General features: G+C 44.9%; 2 protein-coding genes across 2 annotated transcripts in view; one reads left to right on the top strand and one right to left on the bottom strand.

The window, feature by feature from the left end:
- C13H7orf50 (chromosome 13 C7orf50 homolog) overlaps positions 1–27,607 on the bottom strand; it is a 132,231-nt gene that overhangs the window by 23,893 nt on the left and 80,731 nt on the right. The window lies entirely within an intron of this gene.
- Positions 8,671–27,607, top strand: part of GPR146 (G protein-coupled receptor 146) — a 50,683-nt gene continuing 31,746 nt past the window's right edge. Inside the window, exon 1 of the mRNA XM_066640904.1 lies at positions 8,671–9,093. The gene's annotated coding sequence lies outside the window, so the exon portion shown is untranslated. The remainder of the gene's footprint in view (positions 9,094–27,607) is intronic.

Here is a 27,607-nt window from a genome sequence, read left to right on the forward strand (position 1 = left end):
GATTATGTCACTTCTAGTCATGACATCACTTCTGGTGGGTCCTGACAAGATTCTCATTCTAAAAAGTGGGTCTCGGTGCTAAATGTGTGAGAACCACTGCCATAGGACCATTGTGGTTAATAGCTGTTTATAGATTTATCCTCTTCCATGAATGTGCCTGATCTTCTTTTAAAGCCTTTGAAACCGATGGACAGCACCACATCATGTGGCAGTGAATTCCACCGAATGCGGATGTGTTGTGTGAAAACCACAACACAACATTTTGTCCGTCTGGAACTGCCAATCAATCAACAAGTAAATCTGCATGATGTTTCGCACAGCATGAGAAGACAGGTTAACCTGCTTACCACCTAGCTACTGACACAAGGGAACCAACAGGGAGGGGTGTGTGGGAAATGAGGATAGAGGCAGGGGTAACCAGGGAAAGTGTATGCAATGGTCTCAGGTATGGGTACTTAGCTACAGTGGGAAAAGGGAACCAAGGAACATGCTAGTTTCAAGAAGGGATTTGATGGAGGTGACTTAGGAAGCATCTTGCAGGTGGTCTGGGGAGCTGGTTCGAGGTGTTAGGGGGAGAAAGGAAGGGAGGCAGGAGGGAGCCATTTGAGGGAGCCAGGAGACTTGCAGACACCTGAGGCTGGTGGAACTGGGAGAAGCAAAGGGAAGGAGCAGGCGTGTATCAGAATATGTGTGCTGTGAAGTGGGGAAGGTTGAGGTCATGGCGGACTCTGCAAGTCAGGACAAGAAGCTTGGTTTGGATCTGGGAATTGACAAGGGGCCGAGTGAAGGAAGTCCACAGAAGTTGCACCCCCAGCTTTCCTGCTGGCTGCAAACTTCAAAAGCAGGCCTTGCATTTACTGCTGTCATATTCTACGATCGAGTCTGAAAAAGCCAGTGTCTCCGATAAAGGTAGGACAAACCACTGCACTGCAGGATGAGGAGTCTTCAGATGGCAAACTGTTGTTTAAGGCAGCCATTTCCAGCTACTGTGCTGTGGCACACTGGTGTGTTGGGAATGGTCTGCAGGCATTTGTGGGAGGGTCATTTATTAGTAGGGCCATTCGGGGACATGACCCTCCTACTTGTAAAAAAACAAACAAAAAACTGGTGGTGTGCCTTGACTATTTTAGCACCTGATCAGTGTGCTGTGAGATTTAAAAAGTTGAGAATGGCTGCTTTATTAGGGAGTGTGTTTAGGGCAAACACACTCAAGCAGCAGGGAGGCAGTGGGGAGCCAAGTGTGTGTTTGCTGCTAAGTTGTGCGCTAAAGATTATGACAGCAGCCAGAGACACTCCACTTAATCTTCTTTGTAAAGCAACCTAATGGATTTGTTTGTTTATGCTTTGAGCCGCAGAACTTTTGAATCCAGGGACTGAGTTCCATCAGGAGGATGCATCTGATACGAGGCCTTCCTGCTTTTCACAGAAGTACAGCGAATGGTTATCTCTACTCCTCCACATTCCTCGTGTTATCAAAAATCTCTCTGTTCCTCCACCCCCTCCTGCATTTTTCCCCCAATTGGAAAAAACCAAACAAAAAACGAGCTGCTGAGGCAAGACCCCAAAGGAAAACGCCAGCCCCTTGCAAAGGTTGCTTTGGGAGATAATCAGGCCAGCACATCTGAACAAGCAAATGCTTTGTTCTCCTGTTCGTTACACAGCTTAGCTGGTGCTGAGCGAGCATGGAGAGGTTCGTCCATTAAACACACACAAACAGAGTATTTCAGCTCTTATTAGAACACGCCCCACGAGGTTTTCAGATTCAAGCCTCCAAGCATATTTGCTGGGAGAATGTTAAAAATTTTTATAACTCCCCCAAATACCACTAATCACAGGGTGCCTTTGCCTCTTCACGATACCTTCCACCCACTTTCCCCCACAATGCGGCTGGTTATGATTGTATTTCACTTAAGTTATACTCCTTTCTAGGTTCAGATAATGGGATGTTTGCCGGCAACTTGAGGCTTTGGTTCAGTGCGATGACAAGGAGACCCATGAACGGGGACGCTTCAAGCCTAGTTGAACTCAGGGCTGAGTCAGCCTTTTTGCTTTTCAAAAAGCCATCTCTGCTGTAATATCAAGTACAGCTTTTACCCAAATGGGCTGGAGGAAATATCCAAACCTGTGATCCAGAAACGGAGATGCCTTTTCACACGGACACAGCAGGAATAGCAGCAATGGGGTGGGGGACTATCATGTCCGGGTGCCATGTACCGCAGATTCAGGGGGGAAGGGGATCACTAGGACACTGCAAACTCCCTTGTCTGCTTAACCTTCCAGTGGGGCAAACAGACAGACTTGGGCCCGAAGTGGCCACCTGCTGTGGCCATAGGGACCAAAGATAACAGACCCTCCCCTAGCTACTCTGCACTCACTTTTCAGTTACCTTATCCATGAGACACGTAGAACATGAAAGGAAGCAGGGCTATCACCCAGTTCAAGAAAGGCTATCTGAAGGACCATCTTCTCCCAGGTGAATCAACCCACCCTTTATGAGGGACATTCTTTTGCAGGTTCCACCACTATCAACTCACAAGAGGATTATCTCAGTGGTGGCTCCTATCCTATGGAATTTCTTTCCCCTTGAAGTGTGTTTAAGACATCCTTATACATTTTCCTTCACCAAAGGAGGGTTTGGCTTTTTGGTCAGGTCTTCAGAAATTGTGTAAGAGAAAGGAGATTGCCTTTTTTCAAGGGGTGTTAGAATGCTTTCCACATGCGCTGCCTCCAATGCATCCTCGGCATCACCTGGCAGGACAAAGTTCCAAACAACACAGTCCTGGAACGAGCTGGAATCCCTAGCATGTATGCACTGCTGAAACAGAGACGCCTGCGTTGGCTCGGTCATGTCGTGAGAATGGATGATGGCCGGATCCCAAAGGATCTCCTCTATGAAGAACTCGTGCAAGGAAAGTGCCCTACAGGTAGACCACAGCTGCGATACAAGGACATCTGCAAGAGGGATCTGAAGGCCTTAGGAGTGGACCTCAACAGGTGGGAAACCCTGGCCTCTGAGCGGCCCGCTTGGAGGCAGGCTGTGCAGCATGGCCTTTCCCAGTTTGAAGAGACACTTGGCCAACAGTCTGAGGCAAAGAAGGAAGGCCCACAGCCAGGGAGACAGACCAGGGACAGACTGCACTTGCTCCCAGTGTGGAAGGGATTGTCACTCCCGAATCGGCCTTTTCAGCCACACTAGATGCTGTTCCAGAACCACCATTCAGAGCATGATACCATAGTCTTTCAAGACTGAAGGTTGCCAACACTTAGAAGAGACATTCTCTTTCAAGTGGGAAAGGGGGAATGCCTTCTTCTAAGGAGCACCTGTGCGCCATAAAACTTGTCTTCCTGGAAGAGGTATTCCTCCTCTGTGAAAGAGGAAGAGGAATGCCTCTTCTCAGATGGTATAAGAAGGAACATTGTCTTTCCTGTGAAATGGTGTTTGCCATCCGCTGTTTTATAGTTAGCGTTAAAAAAAAAATCAGGAACACCTTTTAGTAGATTAAAAGTACTTAGTCAATTAATGCTGTTACTCCACTTACTTCTGAGTAAACATACTTAGAATTGCACTGCCAATTTCATAAGACACTGAGAAAACATCTCAATGAACGCTGTTAACATTTTTTAACATAAGATAAAGCCATGTACGCTCCTCTGTTCGAGTCAATAAATTAAATATCAGAAGACTTCACGCAGGCTTCTAAGTAAAACCTGCCGCCATCTGGCATATCCGCCTAAGGCTGCATTAACTCATTAGGGCTCCACCTCAGCAGTCAGGCTAGTCGAGGACTTCAGCGGAAGACAGAGGAAACAGACTGACTTTGGGATAAAGGAGGAGGCTGCCCCCTGGCCTTGGGAGTCCTTCCCTGACCCACGGTCACTGGAGAGCAAGGCTGCCTGGGGTTGTCATCATTCTTTGAGGAAAACATTAGTCAAGGTTGTGCCTTTTCACTTGTGCAAGCTTAAATGCCTCACTGCTGAGCATGGTGCACAAGGCAATTGCAGCCGCTGGCTCCAACACAGGCTGGTCTGCCAGAAGTCATTTTATTTTTTATTACCGTCAGGGGATCAACAAACTGTGGCAGGTCCTGGTGGCCAACCAAAAATGTGTGGTCGCCAGGCTCCCGCCCTCCGCTCACCCTGTGCCTCCAAGATGCAAGGCAAGATCAGTGCCAATCTCTCGCTCTCCCCTTCCCAGCAGCAAAGCTTCCAGTGGCGTCTGTGCAAATTTTTCCATTATTTCACGTCTTCTAGTATCTTCCAGTGTTCTCTCTACACCTTGTATGAACATGCTTTGTGCCTCATTGTTCTAAATGAGGCTGCAACTAATGCTTACCAGGCTGTCACAGCTCCCCAACTCATTTCTGTTGCGTCCTTGTCAACTTGCAGCCAAGTGCACAAGCAGCGAGACAGGCAAACAGCGCCAAGTATGAAAGAATTCTTACTGCTATGTGGAGTACTGTGTCACAGCTTGATGAGGAATGCAAACTGCCTAGGAGCCACCAACTGCAGGGGAGACACCCTCATCTGAAAGGCACTGCGGTCCCGCTTCCAGCAGGCCTCTGCACAGAGAGAAATTGTCAGTGAAGTTGAGGAGAGGGGCCGGAAAAGGCCTGAGGAGTGGGATGAAGCAGCAAGAAGGTTCCCCCACATGAGCACTGGGTTGCAGAAGAGTGCCACAAAAAACACGGAGGGCAGCAACAAAATTCATCACGAGTAACACAGAGAAAAGGAGGGTTGCAGCTCAGTTCTAAACTGGTTCACTCCATGGCCCATCAAGGTCAAGAGTGAGTGCGGGGGAGGGGGAGAGAAGGGACTCTAACTAGGGCACTCAGCAGTTAGAACCTAGAGCCTTCCTCCTGCACCACCACCTTACCTCCTCACCTCTAGGGCTTGCGTTCCCTTCTCCTCTTCCAAAATAGCAAGCTAAACATTGTTTACAGTGATACTCCAACTGAGCAAACTACCTTAACAGAATAGCAAGCCACAGTTGCCAACTGAAGGCGAAGAAGGCCATGTTGAAGCAGTTGCTTCTCCTCAACCCTGTACTCCTGTGGAAGTGGCTGAAGTCAGCAGAACAAATGTTCAAATATGTGGGGTTTTTCTGGTGGGGTGAGAGTGCAAATGATCACAATCTTAACGGGAAGGGTGGATGATAAAAAAGGCTAGCAGATGGTTAAGTGCAAAACAACTGTACGTTAGCTATACATGTCAAATCTATATAAAGGGACATCACAAAGGAGAGCTAGTGCAAGTTTTCAGAGAGGGAGGAACTCAGACTGTGAACTCTCCCTGCTTGAAAATCCTGTTCCCATTCTGAACTGGGCCCAGATCTCTTTGAGCTGGGCAAAATTCAAATACTTCTGTGCTGCAGTAGTTCTTGTACTGTGTCTTTAACTGTTTTTATGATGCTGAAGTCTTTTAATGTGGCTTAAAAAAATTAACAATTTATCCCATGAGCCATCCTGCACAGGCCAAGGGGCAGAAAATAAAGGAATAAACAAATAAATAAATATAAATAAATAAATAAAACCTCTGAACCAGCAAAGGAAAATATTTCAAAACAGCATCCTTTGCAGATTATTTTAAATGACCTTCTTGAAAGACAGCAAGCTTCTTGCCATTCTACAGCTTTCTTGGCAACAGGAAAACACCAGGAAGAAATTACATTAACTAGAGAGAGTTAGAAAGGTTTCTTTAGATGCAACTCAAGCAGAAAAACCCCAAACAAGTACTCCAGGAAGCCGGATTTAAATGAGAACAAGCCTTTGTACCTTCCTGATGTAGGAGAAGGATTCTTTCCACTATTGCAAGGAACAAGGGGGAGAAGAGTAGAAACTGCCACAGTGTAGAAAGCAGTGTGTTTGTTACTCTCTCTGCGCACACAGAAAAGCTACTCTCATTTTGCAATTAAAGCAAGAAAGGAGGAAGCATGTGTTCAATTAAAGCTCTGCTCAGCCTTGGTGCCAAGCAAATATGTTTCTGAGAAATACATCATCACCCAGAAAACTGGTGTATATAAAAATACTACTGATGTGGAAAATTTTAACAGTTAAAAAGAAAAAAAAAAGAGTATATATAAAATTATGTTTTTCTTTTTTGGGCAGTGAAAATGTATATTTACAGTTATACACTATATAAAAATTATAATTTTACTCTCTCTCTCTCTCTCTCTAATGCATACATGAATTTTTTTATATACATATATCTGTCCTAACAACATCTTAGAGCAGTGGTTCCCAAACTCCTACAGGGGAGTCGGGAACCAGGTAAGCATCGGGAACCAGGGCGGGCAGGGGGTAGTGACAGTGCTGCAGAGGGATGACTCTGCCCTTATGATAAACGGGTATGAATAAGTCTGGTGCATCAATCTGGCAGAGAAACGCACCCACAAAACAGAACCAGAGAATAACGTGGTAAACCTGACTAATCTTACCTCGTACCCTTTCATTTCTCATGCTAATAATAAATGATTGAATCAATACAATTCTTTCTGGAATGACTCAGTTGGACAATTCCTTATATGACAGCTCCAGCCATCTAGATTTTTGGTGCTGCATTTCCAATCTGAACGCAAAGCAATTTTTAAATGTTTTGCTTATTGTAAATAGTCAAAAATTCAAAAAAAAATACAAATTTTTAAAAAGACTAACAATTTTGGCAGCTTGGACTAGCAGTGCCTGCGGGACTGTGCTCTACCTCTGCTTTTTCACTGCTTAAGAACATAAGAACAGCCCCACTGGATCAGGCCATAGGCCCATCTAGTCCAGCTTCCTGTATCTCACAGCGGCCCACCAAATGCCCCAGGGAGCACACCAGATAACAAGAGACCTCATCCTGGTGCCCTCCCTTGCATCTGGCATTCTGACATAGCCCATTTCTAAAATCAGGTGGTTGCACATACACATCATGGCTTGTACCCCGTAATGGATTTTTCCTCCAGAAACTTGTCCAATCCCCTTTTAAAGGTGTCCAGGCCAGATGCCGTCACCACATCCTGTGGCAAGGAATTCCACAGACCAACCACACGCTGAGTAAAGAAATATTTTCTTTTGTCTGTCCTAACCTGCCCAACACTCAATTTTAGTGGATATCCCCTGGTTATGGTGTTATGTGAGAGTGTAAAGAGCATCTCCCTATCCACTCTGTCCATCCCCTGCATAATTTTGTATGTCTCAATCATGTCCCCCCTCAGGCTTCTCTTTTCTAGGCTGAAGAGGCCCAAACACCATTTGCAAGACATGTACCTGGAAACCTGTTTCCATGAGAGGCACCTGCGTGTTACATGTTTGCTGTGGGAAAGGTGAGTGGTGCATCATGCCAGCATATCTATGGCAGACACAACTGCCGCAGAAAGCACAGAGTTGCTCTTCAAGGAGGAGGTAGGCAGGCAGGCGGACAGCTGTTCTTTTTCTGTTCTGACTTTGTCTAGCCCAGTGGAAATGGAAAAGGTGCAAAAGAGAGCGACTAAGATGATTGCTGGGCTGGGGCACCTTCCTTATGAGGAAATGCTACGGCGTTTGGACCTCTTCAGCCTAGAAAAGAGACGCCTGAGGGGGGACATAATTGAGACATACAAAATTATGCATGGGAAGGATAAAGTGGATAGAGAGATGCTCTTTACAGTCTCACATAATACCAGAACCAGGGGACATCCACTAAAATTGAGTGTTGGGAGAGTTAGGACAGACAAAAGAAAATATTTCTTTACTCGGCGTGTGGTTGGTCTGTGGAACTCCTTGCCACAGGATGTGGTGATGGCATCTGGCCTGGATGCCTTTAAAAGGGAATTGGACAAATTTCTAGAGGAAAAATCCATTATGGGTTACAAGCCATGATGTGTATGTGCAGCCCCCTGATTTTAGAAATAGTCTAGGTCAGATGCTAGGGAGGGCACCAGGATGCAGGTCTCTTGTTATCAGGTGTGCTCCCTGGGGCATCTGGTGGGCCGCTGTGAGATACAGCTGGACTAGATATAGCTGGACTAGATGGGCCTATGGCCTGATCCAGTGGGGCTGTTCTTATGTTCTTATCAAATGCATTCTCATCCATGTTCAACCTTCGGTAATACTGCCCCAAAGTCCTAGCACAGTCCTCCAGCAGAAAGGAAGCGAGAGCATGGATAATATTGCCTGCTGTTGCTAAATCAGCGTCATGTTAGCCCCTGCTAGCCCGAACAAAGTTGTGTCCCTTTTTTAGACTGTGGGCAAAACCAGCTCAGGCCCTAGAGGATTGGGAAGCAAAAGCAGAGAGAGAGAGAGAGAGAGAGAGAGAGAGAGAGAGAGAGAGAGAGAGAGAATACAATGTTTTTGAGGTCCTTTGCTGGAGAGGAAACAAGAACGCAGCTTCTCCACCAATGAAAGGAGAAGGACCACAGAGAGTAGGCAGGTTGCCAGGCGAGCTCGGCAGCGTGACCGCACTGCATTGAGTTGCTTTAATGAAAGCCAGGAAAGAACACATTACACAGTGTTTCTTCAGAGAGCTCAGCTAGCCTCCAGTGATTGAAATCAATAAAAACAGTCGGCAAGGGGCCCAGAGGGGGGAGAGCCAGAGCTCCACTCCAGCATTCAGTTTGCTTTCCACTTTCCCCCTTCCCTTCAAAGTTAAACTTTGATAAACTTAAACACGACTTGCAAACTCCAGAGAGTTGTGTGTCCCCGCCACCCACCCCCCACCCGCGTGCCGGGGCCTGGTGAGAGGACAGCCTCCCTTCCAGCTCTCCCTGCCGCTTGCTTTCATGACACACCAAAGGACCCGAAAGGTTGTTTTGAACGTAGAAACCTGCTGAGAACGGACACCTCTGGACAAGTGCATTTTCTTGTGCTGCTCCCGGATGGGGAGGGGAAGAGGGAGGATGCATTCGACAGCAGAAGGAACGCTAGAGGCATGAAAGGTGGTGGAGTTAAAAAAAAACACCCAGGATTTTCTTCAGCACAGCAGCCTCCTTGGAGAGCATGTTAGCTGCCACTACGACAACTCTTGGATCTGCCGAGGAAACGGCCAAAGAGGGGGTGAGCCCAGTCCAGCAGCAGGCCAGGAAGGCTGCCTGAGATCTCACGTTCAGCTACCAGGGCAGGACCACAAGTTCAGAGCTGGGTAAGTCTCAGAGAACTTTTGGGCGTCAGGGTCCAGAGCTTCAATTTTATGTCATTTCATTTGAAAGGACACCTGTTTTATAGTGTGTTTTCTTGTGCTTAAAGACTGCTCAGATAGATAGGCTGTTTGTAAATAATCCCAGTGAGACTGTTTTAAACATTCTGCCAGGGGACCCCTCGCCTCCAAGCCTGGCCAGCTGCACACAAAGCCTGGAGTTGCGTTTTTGGTGGTGTTGCTGCATAGTGCTGTTGTTTAACTTGATTTATCGACAAGAGTCCGGCCGTTACGTAACTCCACCAGTCCCCCACAGGACTTCGTGCGCCGTGCCTTCAGAAGCCCGACTTGCTGTTTTCATTGTGAAACATCACGAAGGCCATACATCAAAAAAGCGCTCTGCATTGCTGAGGGTTTCAGTAATAAGTTTTGAATGGAGCCTGTAACATCAACTTGATTGGTTTAGCAGAGAGAGCTTCATTGCCATAGCAGCCACAGTGAGCTCCTAAACAGTCTGGATGCTTTTTAAAACTAGAAACATGGAATGCATTGGCTAGTCTCAAAACTCACAAATCCCACAAGATCCAACTAAATATCTTGTTTTAAATGCGAAGTTAAACAATTTGGGATTGCTGTTTATTAAGGTATCAGTAAGAACAGTATATATGGATGCTACCCATAAGAAGTCATTTAAAACACCCAATTTATGGCCCAGAACACAAGCCAAATGCTTAATTTTGACACTAATGAGGCTTCATTGCCAAATCTTGCCTTTGCTGGTCAAACACAGACTGATGTGCATTTCATGGGTCTGAGGATTGGGGAGAGCCTGCTATCCAGGTTCAGGAATGCACCAGAAGGAAGACAGGCCAGCAAGTTGTCTTGCTGATTCTTCATATCACTAGAAACCTGAAATCACGGAAGACTCATCTTACCACAAGGGTTGTGAGGAGGAGGTGGGGAACCAATTCATAGGACTTAATAGTATCCTAGGCTGAAACTCATTAATGCAAGTGCAACATTTAACAGATAAGGACACAGTCAAGATTACTAACAGCCCAATCCTATCCACACTTTCCTGGGAGTAAGCCCTATTGACGCTAATGGGACTTACTTCTGAGTAGACATGCCTAGGATTGGGCTGTAATACCTCTGTTTTCAAGACAGGAGTCATTGTTCCCCTCACTATTGAAGCTTTCATACTATCTGCTACCTGTCCTCCACAGGTTCAGGTTCCATGAACAGTAGGCAAACTATTGATTGTTCAGGTTCCATGAATAGTAGGCATCCAACAATATGTTTCCCACAATTCAAACACAGTTGCTGTTTGTAAAATGGCAGGCTGGGTACTGCATGATGCCTTAAGTGCACATGTGCAGGTATTTATAGGCATGTGCTAGAGATCAGAAAGGGGAGCGGTTGTAGTGTGGTGAGGCTTTCGCAGGAGCACAGTACATCCATTGCTGGTGCTTCCACACAGACACAATAATGCTGGGCCAGCGAGAACTGGCTGTTCCGTTCTACATCCGTTTCGTTACGTATGAGCCCTCAAAACATAACCTCTCCGTAAGTAGGGGAGTTAGGGTCCAATCCAGCACGAGTGCAGCCATGCCAGCAGGGTGCGCAATGCATCCTGCAATGGGGGGGGGGCAGTCATGAAGGCCTCCTCAAGGTAAGGAAATGTTTGTTTCCCTACCTTGCAGAGGTACCAGTTGCTGGGGAACATCAGCAAGGAAGCTGCTGCCTTCTCCTTTGTACGTCCCAAAAGCACCTAGTTAGCCACTGTGCGAAGCAGAGAGCTGAACGCAGTGGACCTTGGTCTGACCCGGGGGGCTCTTCCTCCATTCTTAAGAACCAACAAGCACACTGTGTAGCCTTACAGCAACAGTGTGTGAAATCAACCTGGCCAGGCTGGCCCATTCACAAGGCTGTGTGAGGCAGTCGCCTCGCAGCAGACTGGTGGAAGAGCACCTACCACTGTCCAGCCACCCAGGAGAATAAAGTGCTCCTTCTTCCCTTCCCACTCCCTGCACTGGAAAAGAAGGAAGGAAATGGAGTGGAAGAGAATCTGGAGCGGAAGAGATGCTAACTGCTCCACCCTGCCCCTCTCCCCTGAGCACTTCCGCTCACTCTTCCCTTTCCAATCCAGGTGCCTGGCCCAGGTAAGAAGGGCGGCATTTGATGCATCGCTTCAGACACCAGGTCTCGGACCAAGCCCTGAACCTGGCACCCTACCTTGTACACAGGCACTAAGCACACGTGTGCATTAAGTGACATGACGGTGCCGATTCTTACTTAAAAAATAAAAATCCAAGGAGGTCCCCAAAGCAGCAAGGCCGGCAGTTGTGGCAACCCTACAAGTGGGGAGAGAGGTGCATCGTCTCATGACCGACTCACAATTCTTTATTGTGGCCTGCACCGGCCTCAACTAAGAGAATAAAATAAGAGCCTATTAATAAAAGAAATGCCATAATTGAACAAAACAGATTTATTAAAAAAAAAAAAAAAGGAATGCATGGTGAGCTAGTAAAACTAAAGGGAAATTAAAATGGGAGCTCTCCAGCTCACTTTTGGAGTGGCCTTCCACCTGCTACTGGAGGCTAAGCTAATTTTGTCCAGTCATCCATCCTGACATCCTGCCAGGGCCTCAGCATTCTCTGGCTGCACAAAGTTCCTTTTAGGCCTTTTGTGCTGGCATCAGACTCCTAAGGTTCAGGTGATACGCCTCTTGCATTCACAACAGTGGATATTTGCCAGTCATTGTCAAGTTACATTTGCTAACTCACACTTCCCTTTCACAAAAATTCACCCTGGGGCCAACCGCAAAACACTTACGAATCATCAATCCGAACGTCCAGGCTAATTCAACTGTGAGACTGAAGACAGTAAGCCATTCATTATCCTTCAGTTGAGCATGACTTTCACAGCTCCCTTGACACTACTATGTGCTCACTCACATCAGTTCCAAAACAGTACTTCTGCTTTAAAAGCAAAACACACAAAATGCCTTAAAAGCCCGCCTCTCTTGTCAACCATACATTCCACTAAAGCATCTGTCCCGAGGGTTCGGTCACTGGAAGAACCTCACATGGAAAAGAATGGGAGTTACTTCCAAGTAAACATGGTTAGGACTGGGTTGCAAGACAGGCTTCCTCAACCCACAAGGATACGACCGGCCATGTGGCGTTTGTCCCAGTGGTTCCATTTCTCAAGCGTACAAAAATAGCACAGGACATTTCCTAGATTGGGAGGAGGAGTCTGGTTGATAAGAGATGCCATCTGCACAATGAACACATTCCAACCTGCCACAAGTTCTGCAAAGTGGGCCTGCATTTAGGCATGTTGACTTGCTCTCTCTGTTAAGAACTGGTTTGGCCAAAGTACCAAGAACCAGAATCAAGATTAGCAGAGGCACAGGGGTGGCACCATCAGCTATATAGCCTTTAAGCGTTGCAGAAACTTTTGACAACTGTGTTCTTAGAATGGCATCAAGGGAGATTGTTATGTATATCGATGGTGCATAAGTGAATCTTCAGTTGGGTTTCACTTAATTAGCCTGCAAATGTTAGACCTGCTGTTCTATTGTACCATTTTTTTTCCACATACTGCATTTGTATGCATCTCAATAGAATGCCAAGTTATGAACCCAACCTGTGTGTGCCTGTGTGTATCCTTGTCCAGCAAATATCTTAAAGCTGTGGTGGCATCAGGGTTTGAGTCTGTCGGAGAGCATTCTGGAAGGAAATGCAGTTCCTTAATTCTAAGTGTGTGGACAGAGCGGGGTGGCAAACGCTCAGCAGGGAAAGTGCTCTGTATATGATCGGAGGCACTTTTGTTAGTTCTGCATGATTTAATTGCTGTTTCTTCCAAGAAAGGATGACTCCAAAGAGGCAAGATGTGAAAAATCAGGGTTGTTAAAAGTGGGACAAAGGTCAAGTATCCGTGGAAGAGTTTTTCTTCTTCTTGCAAATCACTGCTGCTTGTTAAAGCTAATATATCATAACCACTGACTGCAAAATAACTAATGTATGAGATGTATGTGTGCTAGATCAAGCACAATATACTCCAATCTAAACAGGGAATGTCCAGTGCCTCACCCATCCAACAGACCTGCAGGGCTTACTGTTCCAAGGTTTGGCTGTAATAATGGAGAACTGTGGTTTATGGATTCTGTGGTTTCCTCCCCCTTGAGTGCGAAGGGGAGTGCAAAAAAAGCCCAAGGCTTGCTGTGACTCATTCACAATAATTTAAACATGGTTTTGATAATTGTCCAAACCCGGCCAATATTTGAGATGAAGGTGAGGGGGTGATGTGAGAAAGGAGACTTGGGGCTTGATTCAATCACTCAATTTTAATTACACACACACACACACACACACACACACACACACACACACACACACACACACACACACACACACTTATTCCACCTACTGTCCAACTACTTTTGGGTCATAAAGAACAAGTTTAATTTTGTCTGGATTATGCCCATGATGAGGATATGGAAATTTGCCACTTAGATGTCCATGTTAAATCTCACACCCTCCCCAAAAACTTTTCCTATCAAGATTCTCTAGTGTTCTGCTCTTTTTGGCCCTCTGGCATCCATCTGCATCTTGTACACACACGCAGCTCTCTAAATTTATAGTCCTACAACACTGAAACGGCATCTGTTTTTTATACCATCAGGTGTTCCTTTATTATGCTTGTGTGATGCAGACCAGAAAATCAAAAAGCAATTATGATTTAAGACCCCAAATTAAAACCTGTCAGCTGCTTATCAAACATAGTCCATAAAACATGTTTTTACGACTCAACTGGCCACACAAATGTAGATAATTCTAACACTTGACATGTACTGTAAGGCTTTGTTAAAATCAACAGAAATGTCCCTTCTGCAACAATTGAGTATTTCAACCTATAAACAACATGAAAGGTTTTGTTTTTGCACACAGGGCTGCTGGGCCCCTTTTTCAGTCGGAGGGATTCGGTTTTTGCAAATGAATCCTCCAAATATTGTGGACGAGGGAAGTTGCAGGCGTTTTTTGGTTTTCATCTTTCAACAAATCCCTTGGCTGCAGATACATTTTAAAAATGATTTGAGAAGATAGTTGATTAATAAAAAATTCAGCCACAAGAGATTCATCTTTTTAAAATAACCCATTTTAACAAAATCTGAATGCAAACATAATCTCTTAAAACTGAACAACATGAAGAGCACTTTTCTTGGTAAATATGGTGGGGGGGATGCCTTCCATCAGTCATCATACATCGTGGGGGATCACGTGCTTATTTTACAACTTGATACAGAGCCAGACAGAGACTGAAAAGTATCACAGACATCATCTACCAATGCATTCTGGGTTACGCTTTGTCCCTCTTGCATGCTTAGTAACTACCTGGTCTCTGCAATTGGCTCAGAGTTCCAACTTCAGTTACCAGCATTTATGGTTCTATCTACCAATCAACCAATTGGTATGTCCTTTTATTTAGGAAGTACTTCTGAATTCTGTCTAACAGTACTCTAATACTTCACCTGATTTATTTGCATGCTGAATGGTCCAGGTGGAGCTGGTAAAGATCCATGTCTGAAACCCTGGAGACCCTCTGCTAGTCAGTGTTAACAATACCGGGTTAGATGACTCAATCGTCTAACCCAGGATAAGGCAGCGACCTTTGACATGACCTGAATGATAAATGGAAATGCTTGATCTAAAACAATCATTTAAACTGAGCCTATTTTTCTTGGCAACCTAAATCACCTGATTTAAATCCATTCCTCCTGCCCAAAAAGCATGAACAACTTTTATTTATGACTGCTCATGGCTGACTGGAAGAAGGGAAATCATTGCCACATTTCAGGTGGCTCCCACCATTTGCCTGTTGGTTTAAGGGAGCCAACAGTATCCGAAAACTAAGAACCTGTGACTTATGGAATGGCTTGCCCAGGTCATCAGTCATGATGTGCACTGGCAACCATTAAACAGCCATGCAAGACACAAAAGATGACACAGACGTGGCATAGATAGAGCTCTCGCTAACCAGGTCTAGATGCCTCTAAAAGGGGATTGGACAAATTTCTGGGGGGGAAATCCACTACGGGTTACAAGACATGATGTGTATGTGCAACCTCCTGATTTTAGAAATGGGCTAGTCAGATGCAAGGGAGGGCACCAGGATGCAGGTCTCTTGTTATCAGGTGTGCTCCCTGGGGCATTTGGTGGGGCCACTGTGAGATACAGGAAGCTGGACTAGATGGGCCTATGGCCTGATCCAGTGGGGCTGTTCTTATGTTCTTATGTTCAAGAATACAAAGTGTAGCTGTAAATGGTTTTTGCAAACGAAAGGCACACTCACAAGCAGGCGTGCACTCCAAGTCATGGAGCAATTACTGCGCAGAAAACCGCTAACCCCAGGAACACAAGAAGCGGCGCCTTAAATTAGCTTGTTGAATAGTCTTGTGTGTCACGCTTTTTTCTTTATTAAATAGTCACGCTTTTTTCTTTATTAAAGCTGCACCGTTATGGTACCCAGAGACAGTTAGTGATGAAAAGTATTCCGTTCCACCAATGTTTTCTTGCATCAAGAGAAGTCAGATATAAAGTATCAGGGGATAAAATGAGTTCAACCAGGGGGCATGTGTTAAGCAGCTGTGAGCCAGCCACCGAGTGCAGGCTCAGTGTCGATGCACAGGCTCTGCCCAATACATCTCTTTCCTACACCTACACAAAGCCCCACACATGCATTTAAAAAGGCCTAAACCAACCTGGCTTTTGTGTCAGAAATAGTAGAAAATTCTATGCTGTGCGTTCTACGTCAGCCTGATTTATAACATTTTGTTCACTTCAGAGGTGGATTGATTTTGTCACTGACAAAATAAAGGAATGCAGCTTTCAAAACGCAGCACTTTCTCCTGTAAATGCTTTCTAGAAGGACAAAAGGATTGTACATTCTGCTGAGCAGGAGATGGTCCTTAGGAGTGAAGCTGGGATCTAGCCTAGTCCAAACACAGACCAGCTGAAGGAATGGCAAAGACTCCCAGCTCTCAGGCAAGTTCACAATACAGTACACATCTGCAAGTGTCTGCTGCGCTCACGGGTATGTTTTTACATGCATATGCAAACCTAACAACAGGTACATCTTAAAAACAAAGTGCTAATAAACTCTTAAGTAGGACATAAAAACCAAGCCTGAGAATTCCCTTCAGCTGCAGGAGCTATTATTCCCCAGGTCCCAGTATTTAAGCATTCTTCACATGTACTAACTTCCTGTCCGCAAAGAACTACAAAACAAATTCAGGAAGCACGAGCGCCATCACCCAAAAGACAGCAAGAGTTCTAAGCTTTCTAGATGTGATAATGTTCCTTTGTGGTCTGAAGTGCTGGCTTGCTTCCTGTGCATTCGGATGTGGCTGTCATCAGCAAAACTCAGCTCCATTCTGCCCTTTGTTCTTCATACTGGCAAGATAAGAAAAGGAAGCCTTGGCTTCTTTTGCGGTGTCTGGAGACACAATGCTCGGTACGTTTAGGGTGGTTAGTGGTCTGAGGTTGGGAGCATAGGAGGTGCTAAACTTTCAGCTGGGTCAGGCGCTGGAGCCTCAGGATTTGTTGCATGCCCCCTTCCTTTGCAAATAATGGTTTGCATTCATTCTGCAAACAAAAGATCAAACCCTGGTTTCCTGTGCTGGTTTGCAGGGACAAAAATGGCAAATGACTATTTGCCTCAAATCAGGGAACTGCCATGCAAGGTGAGGAAATGTGTGAGCATGCAAGGAGCCAAGGGTTCTTGATTGTTTACTCAAAAAACACCAAACCATGGTTTGGAGTTTTGTAGGTACCCACCCGTGTGTTCTAATCTAGAAGATGCCATGTAGCAGGTGGGCAGCTGATGGGAGCCATTTCTGCTTGAGACCCTGGAGAGCTTCTGCAAGTCATAAGCCAATACTGGGCTTAATGAGCCAGAGACCTGACGCACCACTTACACTCACATATAAGTCGATCTTGCAGATAACCTATGGATACACTGAGTTTAGGGGAGGTTATTGCCACTGTGGAGACAATTCCAGCAGGGCTATGCTATGGAAGTTCCATTTCACACTGTAAGTTCCATAGGGAGGTCTTACTCCCTCACTTCAACCAACCCAGGCTGGTGTTGTGGCAAACATGCTCTGTGCAGCGCAGAAAATGCAGGTGGGTGTGTATGCAATTGCGCTCTCTCTCTCTGACTCTCAGGATTGCTCAAAGAGCAAATCCGTGACCAGATTTACCTTATACACTCAAGTATAAGTCAACCCAAAGTTTTAGGGTCAATTTTAAGATCTAAATTTCTTGATGTATACACAAGTATATGCAGTAGTTTAAAGCAGTTTCACCTGTATTATTATTATTATTATTATTATTATTATTATTATTATTATTATTATTATTATTATTATTATTATTATTAACAACAGAATTTATATACCGCTTTTCAACAAAAGTTCACAAAGCGGTTCACAGAGAAAATCAAATAACTAATGGCTCCCTGTTCCAAAAGGGCTCACAATCTAAAAGAAGCAAAACACCAGCAGACAGTAACTAGAAAAGACACTGCTGGGGTGAGGAGGGCCAGTTACTCTCCCCCTGCTAAATAAAAGAGGAGCACCCACTTCTTACCCAATTAGCAAGGGTTGATACAATTTTATTTTATTAACTTTGCTCTCCAATAGCTCTGAAATCATGGCCATCCTAATGCAAATTTTTTTCATGTCAATGTTACATTAGACATATGAAACTGATTTCATCTGGCATTGGTAAATGAACACAAAAGTAATTGTAACCATCCTTTTACATTTCCAAGGCATTTAAAACAATTACCACTCTTTTGCTAGTAAACTGATACTGTAATTTCATTAGAGTCTGCTTGCATGGACTAGTAAACACTAAAGACATACAGACCATTGCACAGCATCTGGCAACACTATTGTGGGAGTTTGCCATCTAAGTCAAAAGATACACAGGTTCCATTTTTGTTTGCTACAGGCCCAGCACGCAAGTGTTCTGCACGAGTGCAATCCTGCCCTTTCTCCACTGCATACCGGTACAGAGAGCCAAGTCTAGTGATTCCCACGCAAACACAGGAATTGGCTATGGAGGTACTGCCAGAGCTCCCTCCATTCCCAGCTGGATCATGTCTCAGCATACTGGGAGAGCATGGGGAGGTTCTGTCAGCAGTCCTCTGGCTCCCAGGTGTGTACAGAATCACCCAGCCAGGAGGGATAGAGCAGGATGGGAGCTCTGTACCCAGTGCAGTGCAGGGCTTTTGCAGGACAGAGACCTGGGGACCGAAAGGTCACCAAAAGATTCAAAAGTGTACCTCTGAACTGCCTTTCCCTGGGTACTGGTCTGAACAATCTGACTGCAGTCTGCGTGTTTTAAGGAGGAGCTCACAAATCCCATCATCAAGTCACCAGTTGCGACCATCCCACCTTCTCTGTCAACCGCTCCTGTTAGGGCCCCCTCCCCAAGGCACTTCCTGATGTCATTGAATGTTCAAACAATCTTGGTCTGCCCTGTGACACTCCTGCAGAACTGGCAACCTTATAAGAGGTTCAAATTTGGGGAACAGTGATTTAATTTAATTCTAGCTAGTTAACAAAACAGAATTAAACCATGGTTTTGGGTGCTGCCTTGTTTCCTAAATAGAGTTAGAAAAAAACCACAATTTCCCAAGTTGGTACTTTAGTTAAAGCAGAATTTTCCAAGTTTCATCTGGGATTTCCAAAGGGAGAAGACGTGCAAAGTTCAGTGCCAATACCAGGTTGCTACAGTTGTTGCACTACACAGATCACGTAGTCCCTGCCCATTCCTTGATGGTGCACTAGGCAGGAATGCTGCACTGGTACTGAGGATTTAGGAGTTGGCCAGGCCAGTGGGTCCTCTGATGGGTACGAGCATTTTGCCTTTATCTGACTAGACCAGGGGTAGGCAACCTTAAACACTCAAAGAGCCATTTAGACTCATTTTCCGGAGAAAAGAAAACCTAAGGAGCAACAAAACCCTTTTGACATCTAAAATGAAGATAACACTGCATATATAGTTTTTTTTTACCTTCTCTGCTGCCCTGAGCAGCTGCTGTGCATTACTGGAGAGGAGCTGCAAATGCTGGCTGGCAGAGGGCATGCTTGTGGGGGAAGGATGAGGAGGATCTCTGGCAAGGCTGGACAGCACGTTGTACACACGTAGAATCCCTTTTCACCTGCCCTTAGCATGTAAAAACGGGTGCAGTTATATATCTCTGCCAGGATTAAGAGCCCAATCCTAGGTATGTCTACTCTGAAGTAAGTCTCATTCTAGTCAATGGAGCTTACTCCCAGGAAAGTGCCTAGGATTGCAGCCTAAGAGCCCAATCCTGTGCCTGTCTACTCAGAAGTCAGTCCCATTAGAGGCAGTGGGGCTTCCTCCCAGGAAGGTGTGGACAGGACTGCAGCCTCAGAGCCAAAGCCTATGGCTGTCTACTCAGAAGTCAGTCCCAGCAGAGGCAGTGGGGCTTCCTCCCAGGAAAGTGCGGAGAGGACTGCAGCCTCAGAGCCCCTCCTCTGTCTGTCTCCTCAGAAGTCAGTTCCATTAGAGGCAGTGGGGCCCTCACACTTGTCAGCCAGAGTTGCCTGGTGCAGGAGGAAGCCTGCCTGGGAAAGGACAGGGTGGGGGGAGGAGCCCTTTGGGGGGGTTGTGCTGTGCTGGGCGGGGGAGGCTGGGGGGACCCTCGTTCAGTGGTTGTGCTTTCGAGGGGAGGGAGGGAGACAGGCGCCGGGCTGGGAGGCAGAACTGAACGTGGCAGCTGCTTGTTGCGGGGGAAGCCCATCAAAAAGGTGCACTTTCACCCGGACTCTGGAGCCGCAGCAGACGGCTGAAAGAGCCGCATGCGGCTCCGGAGCTGCAGGTTGCCAACCCCTGGACTAGACCAACCTCTGGCACCGATCCTGCTACAGATTGTCCCTGCAGTGTTAAAAATCTCAATTTAGTATTACATCTGAACTGGGCCAATCTTGCCTAAGCAAGATAGACCTTGCCTGTCTCTAAGGGTTATTGAGTGGATGTCTGGAAGCAGAACTTGCAAACGTCCTTTATATACTGAACATAAAAGAGATTTAAAAATTTAAATAAGCGTCTTAGCATATTAAATGCCAAATAGAAAAGCAGTAGTTTATGTCAGTTTGGAATAATTTAAACCTGCAAAAAAGACAAGGAGAAAAGCAAAAACCAAACACAGAGAAAATACTGCTCAATAAAAGCTTTCGTTCCACTAACAGCTATATCCAGTAAGTCCAAATCCACATTCACATTTTCATAGTTTCCAATTACAAAATTGTTTCTCATGATTAGAGCGTACATAAACAAATGGAAACAAAGCTTCAGAGCCATCTGCAGGCTCAATAATGGGAAGCCCACATAATTTACTGTAATCTGACTGCAGATGTGGTTAAAATGAATTTTGTTATGCTCCATCTAGGAAAAGTGTGTCAATTGAAAGAGGAACAATTCAGCGTTTTACAAAGATCAGTATTGATGCTCAGCCTCCCCCCACCCTCCACATCCAGACTTATGTTTATCAAGAAGTGATTCAATCTACCAGTGAAAAGGGAAACAGTCATGATTTTCTACTGTAAGAAATGGGGGGGGGGGGACAGGCTGTGAATGCTTCTCTGTTCTCAACAAAGAACTTGTTATATCATCCCTTCTCTAAAACTCTTATTCCTTGATCATTCAAGTATTGGCTTATTCAGGCATTTTAAGGGGGTACAAAAAACAAAATCTACCCGAACAACAGTGAATGACTGCTGGAACTATCATAAGGGCTGGCGGGGGTGGGGGGGGAGAGAATCAATTTTACTTCAAAGCATCCCTAAATTATACAACTGCTTACTGCATGAAATCCTATTGTGTAAATTTCAAATTACAAGTTATGTCACGGAGACTAGTTAACATTTTTATTTTGGGACGGGAGAGCCTGGCCTGTTTGATCTACGCATGACAACCGACAAAGGGCAATTTGCACACATCACAGCAGAAGCACCTCTGAGGCTCATACTTCTGCCACTTAAGGAAGCCTCACTAATGTTAATGCAAAGCAGAAGATATATTTGTTTCCTTACTTATTTGTCAGCATTCCGACTGTCCAACCAGCATGTGATAAATTTATGAAACGAAGACGCCAATTTAGGATTTTTTAACCCATCCAGGAATAACTGATAATGGACTGTAAAGGCAAAAAGTGACATATAAATACAGTGGGCCCTTGGTAGCCTCCACGGATACAGAAATCCACGGATAATTAAATCTTTACTGTGGAGTGGATGTGATGGCAGCGTGGCAATGAACTACCTAAGAGCCATGCCTGGCCCTCTCAAGGTTGTGTGTGTTCTACTGCCCTTTTCAGAGGGCCTCCCGGACAGAACTGGAATCATTTCCTATTTGCACCAGTGACTTCAGGTGCTTCCGGAAGGTGTTCTGGGGTGTGGGGAGGCTGGATGCTTAGTTCGTGGATAAGGAGGGCCCACTGAAAATACAAATAAATAAACAAGACAAGTATCCGGTATGATGGGATCCTGAATATGCACTCTTACTTAAGTGGAGTGGAAGTGTGGAGAAGAGGAAAGTGGTGGGAGAAGAGGATGAAAACCAAGGGTTCTGCCTGGCTGCTCTAGGTATTGATCCAAAAGACTGGAATGGAACAGTATCTTCCTTAGGTTGATGCTAGTTGAATTTCTGCTGCGTGCATACTCTATTTTACACCTTAAAAAGACAGACGGTGAGCCTCTGATCTTAGAGAAAGTAGTTAAGGAAGTACGTCTTAAGATGTTCAAGTCAGTGCACAAAAGACAACTGTCCAATGAGAAAGTTAGACCAAAAACAGATTCTGTAGTAATTAGGTTTGGCATAGACTACAGGTCCATTTCCGAGCACCACTCAAAGTGCTGGCACTTATCTTCAAAACCCTCTGAGGCTCAAGACCTTAAAGGCTGTCTAATCTCACATGAACCTGGGGTTTAAAAGACCCAGGCTTTTTAAAAGGCCACCTAAGTGTTTCTATTCTTCTGCTGCAATGTTTTATCTCTTTTGTTGCATTTATATGTCTGATCTGTTATTTACAGTAAATCATTTTATCATCCTGATCTTTTTACCAGGTCATCTGCTGCTCTGAAAGCAATATTGCTGAAGGGAGGGATGTTAATTTTTTTGAAATAAATAACCATGCATTATCACATTGGCTGGAATTCCAATAGCTACTTTAGAGATAAGTATGGCCTGACGAGCTCTCTTCTTCATTTAATAATTCTGAGGGCCTTCCTTCAATAGAAAGGACATTTACATTATGTCATACATTTCTTTTGGAAATGTTTTCACCTTCAGGAGTGGTTTGGCATGCCGAATTTTTTTTTGGGGGGGGGGGGCATCCAAGAAACATGTCAACACATTATATAAAGGATTATTTGTTTTGTGGCACTGCAACTATGAGAAGAGTTTCTCAGTCAGGGACAACCAGATTCAGGCTGCAATCTTATACATGCTTGAGTGGGAGTAAGCTCCACTAAAATCTGGAGGAGCTAAGGATTGCACTGTCAGTTTGTTCAATGATAGGTTACAGGACAAGGTGGATAGATGGGCAAGTTTATCTCAAGGATGCCGCACCAACATCTATAACAATAGCTGCACAATCAAATGCATACTTGGGGGAACAGACTGTGGGAAGAGACTTCCAAATCAAGAATGCCCCTTCCAGCAACATGGAATATTGAAAGCAGTGTACATAGCAGCCAAAGTAGCCCAATGGCACTTTAAGTCACCATAATAAGATTATTTTGGCCCAGTACATGCCTGACTAAAACCTGAAAGCAAAGGTAAGCTTCTTTATTAAACCGTGAAAGAGAACAGGATTTTTTTTTTTTTACCATTATATAATTTGTGTGCATTTGGGAGGGGGGCGGAGAGGGGAGGAATGCAGAGGAATGTTAAGCAATGTGACTGTGACTAACCTTCATGCTGCAAATTTAGCAGGACTTTTCAGCCAGGGCGAACCAGTGGCCAAACATGGAGAACAAAGAATGTAAATGGCATTATCTGCAAGAGAACAATGGGGCCAGGAGCAAAGCAAATCTATATTTCAAGTTTAAGGAAATGCTGCATTCTCAGGCTGTTGACACGAACTGCCTGTTCCATCTCTGCTAACTGGATAAAGAGGAACCTTTTAAGTGGTGGTTCTCTTATACTATCCCTATTCATCCCAGTGTCCCTCCCAGTGGCTGTTTGCTGATGTCTTCCTTATGCTTCCTTTTACATTGTGAGCCATTCACAATGTGAGCCAGCCAGGACCCCCTCGGACAACAAATTCCATGGATAAAGAGATCCATTTTTTTGGGGGGGGGGAGCTGTGCTGGCAAACCGGAAGTGCCTTTTGGAAGCATCCGGAAAACCTTCTGAAGTGCGGGGAGGCTGCGCATGATGTCCCTCAGAAGACCGCCCAGACGTGACTGGAAGGCAGTTCTGGTCGCATCCTGGTCGCATCCAGGAGAGAGATCTCTGAGGTCTTCCAGCTGTGGGCTCGGCATCCACAGATATTCAAATCTGTGGATGCCAAGCTTGCAGTTAAGGGGGGGGCCCACTGCACTAAGTAACGATCGTAGTAGGTTTCTTCATAATTTAACTCCTATCTCTGTGCTAAGAAGTACTGTTAAAGCCAGCTTTCATACTTTGCCTCTGTCTGAACTGTATCTTCCATGAGTTAAATGTCTGTATAAAAGGTTTATGGAAGATGAAATGCAGGCACTATTAATGAGGCCACTTCTTGATTTAAAATTCCTCTTGGCTGAAGTTAATCTGAAGAGGTATGCTGGGTTTGGGAGGGCCCCCAATTATTACATAAATATATCGACTCTGGAAGCTGAAAAGAGGCACCAAGTCATGGAAGCTGCTTGGAAGGCATGGCTGCTTGTGATGTCCAAGCCAACCAACAACACTGGGCAAAGCATGGTTTGCAAGGGGACACCAAACCACTATCTGAAACCATGGTGTGAAGCTGGTTTGCAAACCGTAGCTGCGGCACACTGTGGTCTGATGTGACATCTGAACTAAAAGTACCGTTAGGGATAACATTGAGGGGGCCAAGAAAGGCAGGAGAAGGGGAAAATTGCACAAATCATGGTTTGGTGTCATGTCTTATCCAACTCAACTTGTTCATGATTACAAATCTTCCCTGCAAGGCAGATCTACAATACTGTTTTGGACATATAGTTTGGCCCTTGGTACATATACTGGTACAATACATTGTACAATGGTACAATGGCCCTTGGTACAATACTGTTTTGGACATATAGTTTGGCCCAGGGGAATCAGTTCCTTGTGGATAATTAAATCTACAGAAAGCCCTTAAAGGACCTGCCGTGCAACCAGAAGTGTCTTCTGGTCATGTCCGGAAGGTCCTAGAGGCCCTTCAGATGCAGGGTCAAATTCGTGTGTGCTGAGTCTGTGGATGAGAAGGACCAACTGTATTAGAGTTGCTCATGTGGTCACACAGTTCATTAATCTTGGAAGAACCCAGAACCCTCCACAGTCACAGAAAAGGGTTTTGCTGAAGACATGCTGGAGTTCCTTGCTAAACAAATCAATTTGGAAAGAATCCCCCAAGGGTAGGAAATCTGAAAACCATTAGCACAAACCATTAAAAAACAGTTAATTCTTGGCTGTTACAATAGACTACTGAATTCAATTTTAGGGATACATGGTTAAGTGATCCGTAGCAGAGACGACTTCTGCAGGCTAGTCTACAAGGGAGAAGATAGTCTGCTGAGTGCTCCAAAAGGGATCACTTTTGGACATCCGAAAGGAAAAATGTGACAGTTATTATTTCTCAGCCCAGGTGTTAACTAGATCAGAAGGCAAAGTTCAAGAACACAGCAATGTACTGGTGCATCAACAGGGGGACTGCTCCGAGGTCATTAACCAAAACCATTTCCTTCCTTTAATATGAAACATTCTGATCAGCTTTTGTGTCATCCGCAAAAATGCACGCCTTGACCTACATCCTGAATGCAGCTTTCATTTGGTTCAAGAAACAAAATTTTGGACCCCATTGCAAGATGAATTATAAAACATTGTGCGTGTGCGCACTACCATATGTGAACAATTATAAGGGTGTTCTTCCAAGTTTAATTAGCAAACTGGTTTTAGGGCCAGTGGAAACAGAATGCTTGCTCTCTCTTTTAACTGTGGTTAAGAGATCAGAAGTCAGATGAGGAAATGTGCATTTCCTCCCAACACCCCCTCTCACCCTGAAGCAAATCCCTTGCTGTCACCTCAACTGCGATTAAACATCATGATAGCACTTCTGCGAATTGCAGTTTAGGCTCACCACAGAGTTCCTGTCCAAACCATAGTTTCAAATCAGGGTTAAAATCAATTCCAGGGTGAGGAACTGTCACATTAAGTTTGAGAGGACAAGAAGCAATAGTATTCCAGGTGTGCATGCATATAAAATACAATGTACTTCAGCATCATAAAGACACTTCTGAAATTCTCCTAAACTATGTGCTATGCCTGCTATTCTCCATTAAAGGGTTTTGATTAATTACACAGACCTGATAATGTGAGGGTCAGAAAAATGTTTTACAAAATGTATGGTGGTTTTATATGAATTTGGAGTGCTGATTCCAAAAATGGTTTTACCCTATCATGTCTACTTTTTGAAATATGGCATAGCTTCATTTGTGAATGGTTCAAGCAGCTTCCTTGTGAGGAAGCCATGGCATAGGCTTCCTCATGAGGAAGCTACTTGAACCACTCACAAAAGAGACTATGCCTTATCTCTGAAATTAGACGTGACAGGACAAAACTGATGCCATTTTTGGAATTAGTGCTCCAAATATATCCAGGAATAGGTCTAACTTTTTAAGATAGCAAGATGTCTGTCCGCCTGTATTATCAGCTGGTTTCCACCTTTTTGCTTTTGACCATGTTACAAGACTAAGCACAGATACCTCAATATATATATTTTTTTAATTCGGTCATCCATGTAGAGGAGGAATGCCAAGTTCCCACAAGGCTGCTACAATTCAGTGGGATTCACTTGCAATAAAATAGATAAATAACAGGGAAAAATTGTGTCAAAAGGGAAAGATATTCGCATTATAAAAATAACACAATGTTCAGTAACAAAGTCCAGATTAAAAAAGCTAGCTTTGGATCTTGCAGAGTCCAAAACCACACTAATTTTACTGTCTCCAATTGTAAACCCTGTACACAGTAATATTTTTTGGTTATTCTTGCATTTTAGTGAAAAAAATTTGCACATAAAATAATTTGGGCTGTTGCAAACAGTGTTCCTTTAGACTGCAACATGTTCCTCACAGCTAATGACAGTCACTTATTTATTTATTTTTTTTATAAGCAGGTACCCATAGCAAGCATGATGGTTGGTGGCTTCAGGGGTGGGGAAGCTCCAGGAGTGGGGCATGGCTGATTTGTAAACTATTTCAACTTGTTTCACCACCTTCCCACACTAGCCCTCTCCAAACAAGTGGCAAACTCTCCATTTTCATGGCCGAACTGGCTTCAGTTCAAGCCCAGAATGAGCAATGACTCAAAACAAAATTCAGAGAATGCATCAGCTTCTTGGGAAGACAATAGTGACTCAGCTACAGCACACAAATGTCTGGGGGCATTTGAACCTAATTCATATGCATACTAGACACTAGCCTTTTTGCCTATGACAAGGAAGAACTGCTGCCAGACAACCAGTTGTAGAGCATCAACTGAAAATTGGAAAAGATTGGCCCTCTTCAGCTCTTCATTTTCCAGAAGCGACTCACACAGGCATATGTGAGCAGACCACGACAGCTCTTTCAGGGCCACTAAACTTTACAAGGCTCCCCAAACGAGCCATGGAAACAATGCTGGGAATACAGTTTGGGAGGCTGAGACTCTCTGATGTGGCAATGCCTATGCTTGACCACTAAGAACATAAGAACATAAGAAGAGCCCCACTGGATCAGGCCATAGGCCCATCTAGTCCAGCTTCCTGTATCTCACAACGGCCCACCAAATGCCCCAGGGAGCACACCAGATAACAAGAGACCTCATCCTGGTGCCCTCCCCTACATCTGGCATTCTGACTTAACCCATTTCTAAAATCAGGAGGTTGCGCATACACATCATGGCTTGTACCCCGTAATGGATTTTTCCTCCAGAAACTCGTCCAATCCCCTTTTAAAGGCGTCTAGGCTAGACGCCAGCACCACATCCTGTGGCAAGGAGTTCCACAGACCAACCATACGCTGAGTAAAGAAATATTTTCTTTTGTCTGTCCTAACTCTCCCAACACTCAATTTTAGTGGATGTCCCCTGGTTCTGGTATTATGTGAGAGTGTAAAGAGCATCTCCCTATCCACTCTGTCCATCCCCTGCATAATTTTGTATGTCTCAATCATGTCCCCCCTCAGGCGTCTCTTTTCTAGGCTGAAGAGGCCCAAACGCCGTAGCCTTTCCTC

The sequence above is a fragment of the Tiliqua scincoides genome, chromosome 13 (assembly GCF_035046505.1).
Source record: "Tiliqua scincoides isolate rTilSci1 chromosome 13, rTilSci1.hap2, whole genome shotgun sequence".
NCBI classification, from domain to species: Eukaryota; Metazoa; Chordata; class Lepidosauria; order Squamata; family Scincidae; genus Tiliqua; species Tiliqua scincoides.